The sequence below is a fragment of the Ambystoma mexicanum genome, chromosome 9 (genome assembly GCF_040938575.1).
Source record: "Ambystoma mexicanum isolate Mex_15411 chromosome 9, UKY_AmexF1_1, whole genome shotgun sequence".
NCBI lineage: Eukaryota > Metazoa > Chordata > Amphibia > Caudata > Ambystomatidae > Ambystoma > Ambystoma mexicanum.
The window spans coordinates 111,659,913-111,674,906 of record NC_090931.1 but is presented as its reverse complement, the minus strand read 5'-3'; positions in this window follow the sequence as shown (position 1 = coordinate 111,674,906).

The window sequence follows — 14,994 nt, the reverse complement described above, 5'->3', positions numbered from 1 at the left end:
TGGTCTTCATTCTTCAGGAACACAATTAGGAGAATAAAGGGAGCACACTGTATCAAGATTCCATTATTCCTGGTCTTCATTCCTTGGGGAACGAAATAGCAGAATTCAGGATTCACACTGCATGCAGTTCCTATTGTTCCTGGTGTTCATTTTTCAGGGACAGGATTAGCCAAATTCAAGGGCCAAGCTGTATCCAAGTTCCATCATTATTGGCATTCATTCCTCTGGGACAGAATGAGCAGATTTCAGGGGCCAAGCGAAATCCAATTTACAAGATTCCTGATCTTGACTGCTTAGAGGCAGAATGAGCAGACTTCATCGCCCACTCTGTATCCAGATTCCATTATTCCTGATCTTCATTCCTCAGATACAGAATCAGCAGAATTCAGGTGGCAAGCTACATAGAGGTCCCAACATTCCTAATCTTCATTCCTCCAGGGGAGAATACATAGATTTCAGGGACCAAGCTATATCCAAGTTCTATCATTCCTGGCCTTCATTTCTCATGTGAAGAATGAAAGACATTCCGGGGTCAAGCCGCACCCAGATCCCATCATTCCTGGTCTTCATTTCTCATGGGAAGAATCAGCAGTATTCTTGGACCAAGCCGCACCCAGATCCCATAATTCCTGGTCTTCATTTCTCATGGGACGAATCAGCAGTATTCTGGGGCCAAGCCACACCCAGATCCCATCATTCCTGGTCTTCATTTCTCATGAGAAGAATCAGCAGTATTCTTGGACCAAGCCGCACCCAGATCCCATAATTCTTGGTCTTCATTTCTAACTGGACGAATCAGCAGTATTCTGGGGCCAAGCCGCACCCAGATCCCATCATTCCTGGTCTTCATTTCACATGGGAAGAATCAGCAGTATGTGTTCTGGGGCCAAGCCACACCCAGATCCCATCATTCCTGGTCTTCATTTAACATGGAAGGAATCAGCAGTATTCTGGGGCCAAGCTGTGTCCAGGTCCCATCAATCCTGGCATTCATTCTTCAGAGAAGTTGAGTTTAGACACCAGGAACCACATTAAGTAAATGGCATGTAGCTGCCACACTGTAGCGCGCAGTGTTACCGACAGGGAGTTGCTCCCTCCCAGGACACACGCCCGTGTTGCCAGGAGTAACCCATTTGTATTTGTATTTGTTTATTTATAACGTGCATACCATCAGGCCCTGGGGCATCAGGGCGCAGTTTGTACAGGGTTGCAAGAAAAGAACTTACAGGCAGATAGATTACAATAAAAGTATACCAATACAGCATAATAACAATCTTAATAATTACATATATTACACATGGTATAGTGTCCCTAGGCTCCGCAGAGGAAGTATCCCTGAGGTGGTTGGGAAGGTAGCAGACCGGAAATCGTGCAGGGGAACAGGCGGGCTGGGTAAGTAGGACAGATGTCTAACACAACTATTGCTGGTCAAAGAGCCAAGATTTGGCTTTATTCTTGAAGGTGTTGAAGGAGTCTTCAGCTCTGATGGCAGCGGGGAGGGTGTTCCAAAGTTTGGAGGCTAGGACAGGGAAGCTAGTGCCTCCCGCTTTTTGGAGCTTAAACCTGGGGATAGTAAGGCAGTGAGTCTGAGCAATTCTTAGTGGACGGGCAGTGGAGTGGCGCGAAAGCCGACTGCAGAGATAGATCGGAGCCTTGTTGGCTAGGCATTTGTGCGTGAGGGCAAGCGTTTTTAGGGAAATTCTCTGCTTCACGGGTAACCACTTTAAGCTAGTTCTGGCTTCTGAGATGTGGTGGTTACGAGGGATGTTCAGGGCCGCTCGAATTGCATTGTTCTGGGTGGTTTGGAGTTTGGACAGGTTTTCTTGGCTGGTGCCTAAATATAGAGCACTGCAGTAATCTATTTTTGCCATGATAAGTGTTCTCGCTAGTGTGACGCTATTGTGGGTGGTGAGGAATGGTCTGCAGGCTGAAATGAGTTTGCACGTGTAGGCGGAGGTGGACCTGACTGCATTAGTTTGTCTTGACAAGGATAAGGTGGAATCCAGGTAAAAGCCTAGTGTTTTAGTGTCTTTCGAGACTTGTATGGAGTTGCCGTCTATGATGAATGACTGATAGGATGGCTCAAGTTTGCTCAGGCGTTGTGATGTACCCAGGATAAGTAGCTCCGTCTTATCGTCGTTCAGACATAGCTGGTGCTGGGCCATCCAGGCTTGGATGACCAAGTAGACGTCATTGAGGGCCTTGGTGTCAGCAAGATAATCACCAGAGATGGGAATGAGTATCTGGATGTCGTCCACATAGTTTGTGTAGGAGACGCCCAGATAATCAAGCACATCAAAGAGTGGTTTCGTAAAGATATTGTAAAGAGTAGGTGACACGCAGGAACCCTGAGGAACACCGCAATTAATAGGGAGGGAACTGCGGCAGCGGAAGGTGCAAAGACCCTCATAGATCTGTTGCTCAGGAAGGATTTGAATCAGGCCGCTGCGGAGGGAGAGAAGTTGGCAGCAGAGTGGAGGTGCCTGCAAAAGATCTGGTGGTTAACCAAATCAAATGCGGCGGAAAGGTCAAGGAGTAATAGCATTGCTAATTTGCCCTTGTCCTTCAGGACTTCGATCTGGGTTTTTAGGTCTAATAGAGCCGTTTCGGACCCATGTCTGGGCCGAAATCCGGATTGTCGTAGACCTAACAGATTGTTTGATTCAAGGTAGTTTTGGATCTGCAGGTAAGCTGCACGGTCCAGTATCTTCAGCAGAAATGGTACTGTAGTAATAGGTCGGAAGTTCGTGGGTATGCTTGGGTCAAGGGAAGGTTTTTTTAGTAGCGGGATCACCCAGGCGTCTTGTGGGATGTATTTACCCATGCATCCGAGCCATACCTCAAAACTGTGCAGTACTGACATGGAAAACATCATGATGGCCAGAGCTTCCCAGAAAATGCACAGGGAAATGCATGAAGAATAGGCTGCCACTCATTTTTGCCGATGTTATGGGCACAGAAGGAAACTGCCTAAAACCACCATTGGACTACCCACACAGTAGTCTGAAACCATTGGGAATGGCAATGCTGATTGCCAAATGCAACCTAGAATTGTGGGGAATTCATTTTCTTAAATCCCAAAATTGGGTGCAGTACCAGTGCTCACCACTATCCAAAAGCCGGCGTTTTAAAACCACTCTGTTTCCCTGAAGGCAAGTCAAAATGCCTATTTTCAAACATTGCAATATGTGCAAAATATTTACTGAACACCAGCGGACATTTGGCAGAATGGAGTTTTGTGTGCCTACAAAATCTGGGAAATGAAGATCATAAGACAAGGTTTATAACAAGACTGGCTGCGCTGTGGATTTCAGCAGTTTAAGTTGCACTGGATTGAAAGACACTAAAAAAAAAAAAAAAAATCTAAATGTTTAAATTGACTGAGTGACCTACTTTTGAGTGTCACATAGGTTGCAATTGTTTAAATGTCATAGTTTTGCACTTAGAATCAGCATTCTAGCTGCATGTGTAAAATTGCAAGTTAATTTAAAAAGCAACAAATAACATGACAGTAGCTGAAAGTCTGGCTTAAGGAACTTGATTCTGCCTGGCAACTACCCCCATCAGCAGTGAAACTTGAGTCACCACTGTGTTCCCAGGCCAACCTTCCTTTTGCTGCCCCCACTAAGGATATGCCATCTATCTGATAATTGAATTGCCTGGGCTCTGCAGGAGAGTGAACAAAGCCCTCTTCACTCAGGCAAAGGTTTTTATTACCGCAGTCGTAAAATGTAGCTTCCTCTTGGCAAGAGCTGGGAGGGGCACTGCCTGTGAGAGCAAGCTGGCTTGGCAGAAACTGGAAAGACTGGTTTCTATACCATGTGACCTGGGAAACCACACCCCTTTGGAGCCAGAACATAACTTTAAAAAGATGAATAACTCATAGAGCGGACATGTGAAAATTTTATAAATGATACCATAATTCTTGTGATTTTTCTGCCCACATTTTAAGAGGTTTTTCGACCCGGTGGCGTGTTCAGGGGGGTTTTAGCGGAAAAGTGGATATTACTCTAAATGTATGCATGTTAAAAATCTGAAACTTCATCAGTTAATGTCCCTACTCCCTGCACACATGTATGTAAAGTTGGGTCAATGTCAGAAATTGCAAAATCAGTTAAAAAGTGAAATATGTGCCATTTCTGAATGCAAGCTCCCAGGAAGAGCAGAGTTTGAACAGGGTATACCTCCTGTAATGCATGATGGGTGCATATGATTTTAAAACAATATGTACCTCTGCAAATATGTATTTGTTTCAAATCTAGATTTGTGTGTAAGTTGACAGGAGGAGTGGACTTTCTGCAGGCTGTAAAATGACATCACTCTGACTCACAGTTCATTCCCCAATCAAATGATAAATGGAAGTTTGACCAATTAGAAGCTGAGAGAGAGGTAGGGTCAGTGATGCTAGAACACACCCACATTCTAAACACTTAAAAGCAGACAGACAGGACAGATAGGGACTTTCCAAATCCATCTGCAGCGGGACGCTCTGCCGGAAAAATCCAGACTTTACCCCCATCAAACCTCCAGAGAGCCAAACTAGAGACTTCAATCTATCCAGAACTAGAGACCAGACCAGAGGGAGAAAGCAGTGCTGTACCCAGAGAGAAAGCAGTGCTGTGCCCAGAGAGAGACCCGAGCCCAGTCCAAAACCCTGACCAGATCCATGGCGAGGCTCATTTCACTCAAGAATATAGTGTGAGTACCTGGAAAACTGTGCAGAACCAATCTCTTAGTTAAAATAATATAATTCAATCCTATTTTAATCTAAGTAGAACTGTCTCCTAACTGTCACCTGTCACTTGTAAAGCTGTCACCTGTGATTTGCTAGTTGCAAGCTGCACTTGTCATTTTGAGCTTTTGAAATTTGCAAACCCAAAAACGACCTTTATTAAATCGCTCATATCTCCGCGACCGTTTGGGCTAGAGACTTGCAGTAACTTTCCTCTGATAGCTTAGAATCGTAGCTTTGAATCGCACCAAGAACCGCATTCCTACCCCTTATAGTTTTACCGCAATCGCGGAACACGCATCCGCGAATTTTACCGCGATTTGCAATTTCTTCACATGTAAAAACTGCTGCTGCTTGCCTTCCATTTGCCAGAAATTCGTTTAACCTGTTAACTATCCCTGCATCATTGCTAGTGTGAGCCTGGACTAATATTAACTAGATACCACTCACCGTGAACCTCTGAAAGGGAATTAACAGCATTTCCAGCATATTTCTCATCCATTGCTAACACATATAAAAGCATTTGGGCCTGTGTTTTCAAAACTCCTATCTGTTTTCTGTAAGCTTGGGGGGGATTGAACTGATTACATTGATTGCATTTCTGAGAACTGTGTGCTTCCTTCCATTTCCTTGCATTGCATCAAGGGGGGGAGGGGATTGCCAGAGAAAAGTGATTACCTTGTTTGTTGAAATCATATTGAGTATTTTCTGTATTGCATTTTCATTCAACATTACATCCATTTGAACTCTATAAAGCATTTTCTACCACATTATACTTCTGTACCTATTTACCAGTGTGCTACCTTATCCATTTCATCTCAACTCCTTAGTGATTATAAGAAGTGTGCTAGTGCCAGATTCTCCGTTGTTGATCTTTATCATATCAGATTAAGTGTGCTATTCAATTATTAATTTATTATAAAGCGTGATATATATATATCTATTTTAAATTATCAAATAAACCTTTTAAACTTGCAAAACAGAACTACTTCTTGGCTCAGTGGGGTCAGGGGGATTCCAAGAGAGGGGTGTTATATAGGGGTAGTCATCCAGAACGCATGAACTGGACCTAAAGATATATCAATAAGGGTTTTCATTCAGTATTATAGACTAGGCGTTGACTTAGCTGTAGTGTTGAATTGAATCCCCTTACAAATTGGGGGCTCGTCTGGGATGTTGGGTTAGATTTACCACTTGTGCAGCTTAATACAGTGTGCTAACTGACGGGATACATACATCCGGTCGGATCACCACGCTGCATTACGCTGTGAAGCATTCCTCAAAAGGGACACTCCAAGAAAAGTTCTGTTCTGCAAAAATAAAATACAAACTTCTGTAAGTCAGGACAGAGACCAATCTCTAGAATGACGACCTTAGTAGACATGAAAATAGCCAGAGAGCACCTCTTGCATAAGCTATTTGTGAGAGGTGAATGGACCGAACAGGGCCAGGATGCGTGGTTGCAGGCCATCACACAACAGGTCACTGAAACAGGGTCAGATATATATAGAGATCAGGGTCCCTTACATGTGGCCCTGAGTGAACTATATATGGCTCCTAAAGCCAAAGATGAACACAATAAGATTGCCAGGGTAGCGGCGTATTTATATTTACATATGGGAGCCGTGCAGTACAAATGTGCTGAAGGCCAAGATCTGGCGAGTAGGCAACTGCTGGCATTACAGAAGGTCCAATCTGACCTGGTCTCTTCTGAGCAGAGGCTGCAGAGGAGCCAGGAGTCAGAAAATGACAGCAGACTGTACATCACTAAAATGAGGGAGGATATGGATGTGCTGCAAAAGGAAAAGTCAGAACAGGATACCAGATTTCTGGCCCTGCAGAAGGAGCACCAAGACAGTTTGGACTCCTTACTGCAGAGCCAGAAAAAGCTGGAGCAACAATTAGACTTTAACAGGGCATGCACGGAGCAGGTAGCCACCCTGCAAAGTCATCTAGATAGAGTGAAGGTAGAGAGCAACAAGCTGATCTTGAAAGACCTGGATACCCAGGCAGAGTTTGATGAGGAACGCCAAAAAGCTGGTGCCCTTCAACGGCAAAGGGACGACCTGGCGGCACAAATGCAGGCTCTTAGTCAGGAAAGAGACGCCTTAGGCCAGGAAGTCTGCCATTTAAAAAGAAAAATGGAAGAAAATCACCTGGCCCACCAGGGACTGGGTGATCTCCAAAAAGAACACCAGAACTTGTTAGAGCACACCAGGAGGGTGGAGGATGCTCTAGCAAGAAAGGAGCAGGCCAATAGGGACACAGCTCAGGAGGTAACCCTCCTGCAGCAAAGACTGGCCCAGTTCTCCAGGACCAACCAGGAAGCACAGAGGGAAAACGAGGCCCTCTGTGAACACAATGATAGGCTCCAACAACAGGTAGCGATGCAGGAGAGACTGATAGAGTCCAGTAAGGCCTTAACTGAAGAACTGAAGGCACAAATGCAGGCTCTTGCATTGCAACAGGGAGCAGGGGCGGATAGAGATGAGGTTCGCTGGGAAAGGGAAACTCCGGAGCATAACCTCAGGAGCCCTAGTACCAGAGGCCCTCATACCTCTCAGTCCCTGGACTCTGCCACCCCCATGTTCCCTGGCGCACATGAGCACAGGGCCACAGGGATGGCAGATTACTATCCAGCTAAGAGTATGGGGCTCATAGGCCAGAACCACTCAGGAATGGAGGGGTGGGCATCCGGGTATGGGCACCCAAGTACAGTACAGTTCAATGGGGAACCCCAGGAGAGTAGGCCCATTAAGGGCATCCTGAAAACCTCTGCCCAGTTAGGTCAGTGGAGGGGGTACCCATCAAATCCTGGCAGCAAGGAGGAATCTGAAGACCCCTCTGAACTGCGCGGGACACAGGAGACCAGGTCCCCACATTCTGCCAGCCATTCCCAGGCTCGCAGAATCCGGGAAAACCTGGAAGAACAGACGGGAACCTCTGGGAGCAGTGCCTCTGAGTCCGAGGAAGAATGGACAAGGGTTACCCGAACCAAAAAGGCCAATAAGGCAAAAAGGGCCTTGCTTAAGGACCCTTTAAAGCAGATTAAGGCGATCAGGAGCGTCATCACGCCTTACCATAAGAACGCTAAGTATTCTGTTTGGGAGCACTTAGAGTTGTTTGAGCAAATGATGGAGACTTTCCATATGAAGGACAGCCAAAGCTGTATTCAATATGTAAAGTGGACCTTCTCCCCGGAATACTCCAGTTTCTTTGCGGGGCTGGAGGACCAAAATCATTTAAGATGGTCCACATATAAGGCGGCCATCCTGAAACATTTTTCTGTTCACAGAAATCCTCAAGAGGCTCGCAAGGCAGCCTACAATTTGCAATGTGGGGAGGATCAGGCCCCACAAGAATTTGTGCAGGAGTTAAAGCGTGCTTTTGCACAGACCACAAGAAGGGTGCGCACGGACAGCAGGGAATTTATAAATACGTTTTTCCATGCCTTGCCCAAATATATCATGACCCAGCTCGTGAGGGATTTTCACGAGAAAAGATCTTTAGACTGGGTCATTGAACAGGCTACCCGGATCTATGAGGTGCAGAAACCGGTAGATAGCAAAAGTAATGCCCAGAAAAACCCCAAAGCCAACAGCACCCCTGCTGCTGCCAAGGTGGCAGAGGTAAAGGTTACCCCCGTTTTGGATTTGGAGATGGGGGGGCCTAAAAACCTGCCTGCACCTAATAATGCTAGGCCCAGGAGGTCCTCGGGTCAGTCACAGACAGGGAGCCAAGGAGGCAGCCCCACAAATGGGGTCCCTCGCTCTCCTGATTATGTAAGTCCCCGTTACAAGGGAAATCGACCCATCCTGGGTTATGTGTGGACTCCTCCAGCCCAAGGGGGGGGATCCAGACAAGCACCTAACCCAGGGAACTTCCCTCCAAACTTCCCACAGGAGGGCAGAAATTTACCAAACCCTGGGCAGGACTTTTTCCCCAGATATCCACCCGACTTCCAGCCCCAAAACCATCCATCCTTCTTTCCCCAATTCCCTGAGCCCAGACCACTGAATCCGGGAGAGGGGAGGCCAAGGGTGGAGGGGTACCCAAATCTTCCCAACCCGGGGTATTACCAGAGGAGGGACAGCTACCCTTCCCGGGATCAGCCCAGGGGAGAAAACAGGGCCCCGTATCAGCCTGAGCGGGTTTCCCAGTTAGAGCGCCAGGTTCAAAACATGGCGCGGGACCTGGGTCACATACTGAGGGCTCAGCAGAACCCTCAGATGGGCGTGCCGGCGCAGAACGCACCCAACTCTGGACCTGGTGCTCCAGAACAATGACGGGGGCAGCACCCCGATAACTCACCGGTTCCCAGGGAGGAGGCACAAAGGGAAGGGGGGTGTAAAGCCTTGGAGGAAGCTTCCTTCCTCACTTGTAAACAGCCCCTGGAAACCCAGGAACCGGAAACGAAATCTCTTGCCCCTGAAAGTCTGCCTCCTAAGGAGCAGAGGGGGGGTAGGAGAAACAAAAGACCCAAACAGACTCAGTTTGAGGAGGAGGTACAGATCTTCCAATTTGAGGGAGAGGGATCCTCAGAGGATCCTGGGAAAAGGATCTTCTCCTTCAGAGAGCGGGGAACTCCCCCCAAAGAAAAATGGGTCCCTAGGGATGCAAATCCAGACTGGGGAGATGTGGAGACTGAGCTACCGCCGCCCACCATCTCATCCCAGAACCAACAGCAAGAAAATCCCCTGGTTCAAACCCATCCTGGGGACTGCCTCCAAAAAGGGGGGGGGCGGCCCAGAACCGGAACCAGGGGAACCCACAATGGCTCTGATCTCCAGTTGCCAAATTTTTCTTTCAGATTCCCAAGGCTCTTCCCCGAATTCTGCCCAAATCTCTTCTCTCGCCATGTCCAAGACCAGAAAGTTAGCCCACCAGTTGTCCAAAAATGTACATTATCTGTGCCCCCTTGAGGAGAAGGAGGGAAGATATTATGCCCCGGTACAAGTACAGGGGCAGGGTACAATCTCGGCACTGGTGGACACTGGATCTCAAGCTACCCTTCTGTCCAGAAGGACCTTTGACGAACTGAATGCAGGAAGGGGAGAGAATTACCAAATTCCTCTCACCTCTCTTCCTGGACAACTGCAGAACTTTGACGGGAAGGAAATTCCCGTCGAGGGGACGGCAGATTTGGACATTAAAATTGGGCGACATAAGTTGAAACACCCGGTCATAGTTGTGACCCCGGAGGGCACCCCTTGTTTACTAGGGAATGACCTCCTGAGAAGGTTGTCACCCCTAATAGATTGTGTAAACAAGGTCCTCTGGACCCAGACTAGCCGACCAATAAAATTAAAACAGAGTGTTAACCATGTTAGTTTAAACGGCACCTGCCACATGGTTGAACAAAAATCTGACCAAGTAGAATTTCACTTCCAGAACAACCAGATTCCAGACGTGACAGTAATAGCAGTAGGACAACAGACTGGTGATGGGGGGTCCTCTCTATTTCTGAAAATCAACCTTCCTTCCAGTCTAAAGTGGTATTCCACGCTGGAAGGAAACACTTTGAAATTCTATACCAATCCACAATCTGAAACTCCCACTCCTATAGTCCAGAAAGATGTGAAATCAGCTCAAAGCCTGGCTGATATTCAGCAAATTGGAGAGCAGTTGTTCATCCCTGTTCAGTTAAATGATGGGAAGGACTCTGTTCTCGCTCGAGTGTGTGTGAACAACGGTAAGAGCTTCATCAGCGAAGCCATGTTTCGCCAACTCCCAAAGGATCCAGCCATTCCCACCTTCAAACTGATAGACAAATGGGAAATGGACCTGGAAGCACCTAATTCCAAACATCTCCTGCCAAGCAGGTGTATGCTCAAAATCTCCATTGGCAACAAGAGCATAGTCCACAATTGTTGGGTCGTGCGAGACGTCACTGCCGCCTTTTACTTAGGCAGTGACATTCTCAATCGCTTTGCCATTAGTTTGGACCTAATAAACTTCAAAGCTTGGTCCCGATTAGCGGATAATCCCATGGGCTTTGATGATCCAGAAAAAGCATTTAGGTCAGCTCAATTGCTACCTTATGCAGTTGAAATTCAGATCAAAGAGGAAGTCACCATCCCAGAAAGGACCCGACAATTCTCCCTGGAAGTGAAAGTTAAAAGGGGACAAGAGTTGAAAAACCCTGATGCTTACTTACATCTAAATGCTTCTCTCCAACAGCAAGGGTTGGGGGTAAACCCAACTCCATTAGTCAACATAGAACATGACACCATTCCAATAGAGGTGGATAACAGCGACTTAAAGAGTATTACTCTAGCCGCAGGCACCATTATTGGAATGGCGGTTGATGACCGACATTTTTCCATCGACTTAGTAAATGAACTGTTAGGACCAATCCCCAAGGACTGTTTCGACAGTGACAGTGATGACAACGCAACACCAGACAGGATTTTTACCCGGCATGGGGGGAACCTCCTGGTGTACACTTCCTGCCCGTATGGTAAGGAAGATGTGACTTGTGAATTCAGGAGGGATGAGGTGATTTTCCAGGTCCATGAGGGCTGCCTTTCCCACCTGAAGCCTCCGGTCCAAATCAGCACTCTGACCAGGGACTTCTCCACCCAGCTGGAGGAGGCCGCGGAGATAGCCAAACCAGAAGTCTTTCCGGGCTTCAGGCAGATGGTGGAAGAGAGAGTCAACCTAGCTGACGCCTGTGTGACTCTGGAACAAAAGCAAAAGTTGAAACAAGTTTTCTTGGATTTCCAAGATCTCTTTGCGGTAGACTCATATGACTGTGGTCGTACCGACCTCCACACAACAACAATCCCCACGGACCCTGGCATGACTCCTGTGTTTGTGAAGCAATATCGATTGCCTCTCGCATCAATGGAGTCTCTTACTGAAATAATTAAGAACCTTGAGTCCCGGGGAATAATCCGTCCAGTCCACAGCACCTTCAATAATCCGGTGCTGGGAATATTGAAGCCAAACGGCCAGTGGAGACTCTGTGCCGACCTCAGGGAGCTCAACAAACGGGTCCATACTTCCCGATGGCCTCTGCCCTACATTGACCAAGGGCTGGCCCAGATCCAGGGGTCACAGGTATTCACTGCAATAGACCTGACCAATGGATACTGGACTGTGCCTGTCAGTAGGGAGGACCAATACAAGCTGGCTTTTACCTTTGGGGGCCAGCAGTACACATGGACCCGGACTCCCTTCGGATACCTCAACTCCGGCAATGAATTCAACATTTTTCTACACAAGGCCATGCCCGACTTGGGTGCAAGGGGTAACCTGGCTTATGTAGATGATGTCCTCATCAAAAGTTCATCTGTGGAGGAACACATAGCGGAGATCCGTTATGTTTTGACACAGTTGAGGGCCGCCGGAGCAAAACTTTCCTTTCAGAAAGCACAGTGGTGTAGAACCCGTGTTAATTTCTTGGGGCATGAGATTACTCCTCAGGGCCTCTGTCCCCAGGAAAAGAAAGTGGAAGCACTTCAGAAACTGAAAGACCCCACAACTCTGCGAGAACTAAGGAGCCTCCTTGGACTGACTAATTACAGCAGAAAGTTCATTGAGGGCTACGCAGAGATCACCAGACCCCTGATTCATCTCCTGAAGGGGGGGGTCAAGTGGGAATGGGGTCCAGAACAATCCGAGGCAGTAAAACAACTCAAAAGAAGCCTCTCACAAGCGCCCTGCCTAGCTTACCCTGTCAGAAACAAGGAGTTCTTCCTGGAGACGGGGTTCTCTAATACGTGCTTGACGGCAGTATTATATCAAAAGCATGACAAGGTCAATAAAGTAATCTCCTATGCGAGCAAAACTTTATCCTCTGTGGAGGAAAAATTCAACGATTGTGAGAAGGCACTCCTGGCAACGGTGTGGGCATTGAAGAATTACCGCCCGTTTATCCAGGGGGAACACATAATAGTGGAGACTCCACACCAGCCTCTGCAATATCTCCAAAGTGACAGAATCCGGGCCGGAAATGTGAGTAATCCCCGAATTACTTCCTGGATTCTGTCAATGCAAGGCTTTCCTGTGGAGGTCCGATATGGCCAAAACAAGAGGAGTCCCCTCGCGCAAGGTCTGGCTGACTTGCATGATTGTGCCAGAGAAAACTGTCTCGAGGACGAAAGTCTAAAAATAAAGGACAACATGGAGGCATACCTTAATTCCCCACACAAAGTCTTTGAAGAAGACAAGTGTGAGGGAATGCCCACTGTGTATGTGGATGGATGCTCTTACCATGTTGACAACAACGGGGAGAAAGAACTGGTGGCCGGCATAGGGAATGCATGGGTGAATGAGTCCCCAGAACCCTCCGCTGGATACAAAATTGGTCCCCGAAGTAGTCAGGTGGCAGAATTGATGGCTGTGCATCAGGCCATCCTCACTGCTATCCCGCATCAACTCCACGAACTGGTCATAATCACAGATTCGGATTATGTACGGAACGGGTTCGTGGAGCACCTGGTTAATTGGAAAACCAGAGGCATGTTATGTGCTAACAACAAACCCTTGAAACATGGGAAGTTGATCCAAAACATTGATGATCTGGTCACCTCGAATGAGATGACCATCTATTGGAAAAAGATCAAGGGTCATTCTAAAGTAGAGGGACCAGACAAAACTGGAAATGACTTAGCTGATCAGCTGGCCAAAACCGGGGCCATCCAAGGGGATCTAATCGAGATTGAGTCCCTGTTGGGGGAAATCCAGGTCACTGCCATCACTAGGTCCCAGACAAATGCTCACAACGACCTTTCAATTGCACAATGGAGTAAGGAGACCCCTGATGCTGATTTGATTACCGCTCAGAAGGGGGATCCAATTATTGGTAAATTTTACCAGCACCTTGAGGACCCTGAGAACTTTCCCCTGACGGATACCGATTACATTGGGAAAGAGGACCTAAGAGTGTTGATGAAATGTCCAAAAATGTTCCGAATCCAAGACGGTTTGCTGGTAAGGAAATCCAAAGCTGGCCACGATCAGTGGGTGGTTCCTACCTCATTCCGAAGCCTGATGTTAAGTCACGCCCATGATGCGGCCACCGCCGGTCATAGGGGGTTTCACACAACATTGGAAATCTTAAGAGAGGTTGCATACTGGCCACACATGGGCCAGGACCTCAACCAATATTTGAAGGGTTGTCTTGTGTGTGCACAATTTCAGCCGACATCCCTCACACACCGGGCGCCTTTACAAAAGCGGGGGATGACACTGCCATGGTCAGATTTACAAATCGACTTTGTAGGCCCTGTGATTCGCTCGGCTAGGGGGAATAAGTACATGTTGACTGTGACATGCTTGTTTACCAAGTGGGTGGAATGTCTCCCAGCCCCAAATTGCAAGGCAGAAACTGCAGCTGCCTTGATGATTAACCACATCTTTTCCCGTTTTGGTCTACCTCAAAGGATTGAGTCAGACAGAGGTAGCCACTTCACCAGTGAAGTAATGACAAAGATGTGGGAGATACTGGGGGTCAAAAGGAAGTTGCATATTGCTTATCGGCCAGCTTCTTCGGGGGCAGTAGAGAGATATAACCGAACCATTGTGAGCATATTAAAGAAGTTTGTGGCAGATTCTGGGCCAAGTTGGGATATCCGATTACCTCTGGTCCTAATGGCTATCAGATCTACCCCTTCATCTGCAACCAAAATGTCACCATTTGAGTTGATGACTGGGCGCAAGATGGTGCTTCCTCAGCATTTGCTCTACAGGACCCAAGAGCAGACACTGATAAATGCCTCCACTACTCATGAGTATGTAGAGAATTTAAGGAAACACCTTCAACATGCTTTTGCTTATGCTCAGCGGAATCTAGAAAGATCAGCTGATAGCATGAAGACCCATTATGACCTGAAAACTTCCAGGAAGGAATATCAGGTGGGAGACCGGGTCTATCTATACAACTTCCAAAGGAACCAGGCCAAGCAGCGCAAATTTTTGCCTACATGGAAGGGACCCTTTGAGATCGTCGATAAGATCTCCCCTGTGGCCTACAAGATCCGCATCCCCAAAGGCGGTTCGGCAGAGAGGGAAGACAAGTGGGTCCACATAAACCAGTTGAAATGTTGCCATCCCAGGCACACTCTGCAACAACTGGAGGAATCCTCTGGAATCCTAGCGGGTACTGTATCAGACTAATTCAGTTCCAATCATAAAACATACCACATCTAGTCTCTAAAATATTGTGATTTGCAGGAAACTGTCTCTTAGTCATACTGTTTTTCAAAATAAGAATGTAATGTTTCGTGATGATGAAATGCATATGCTGCCCCACTATC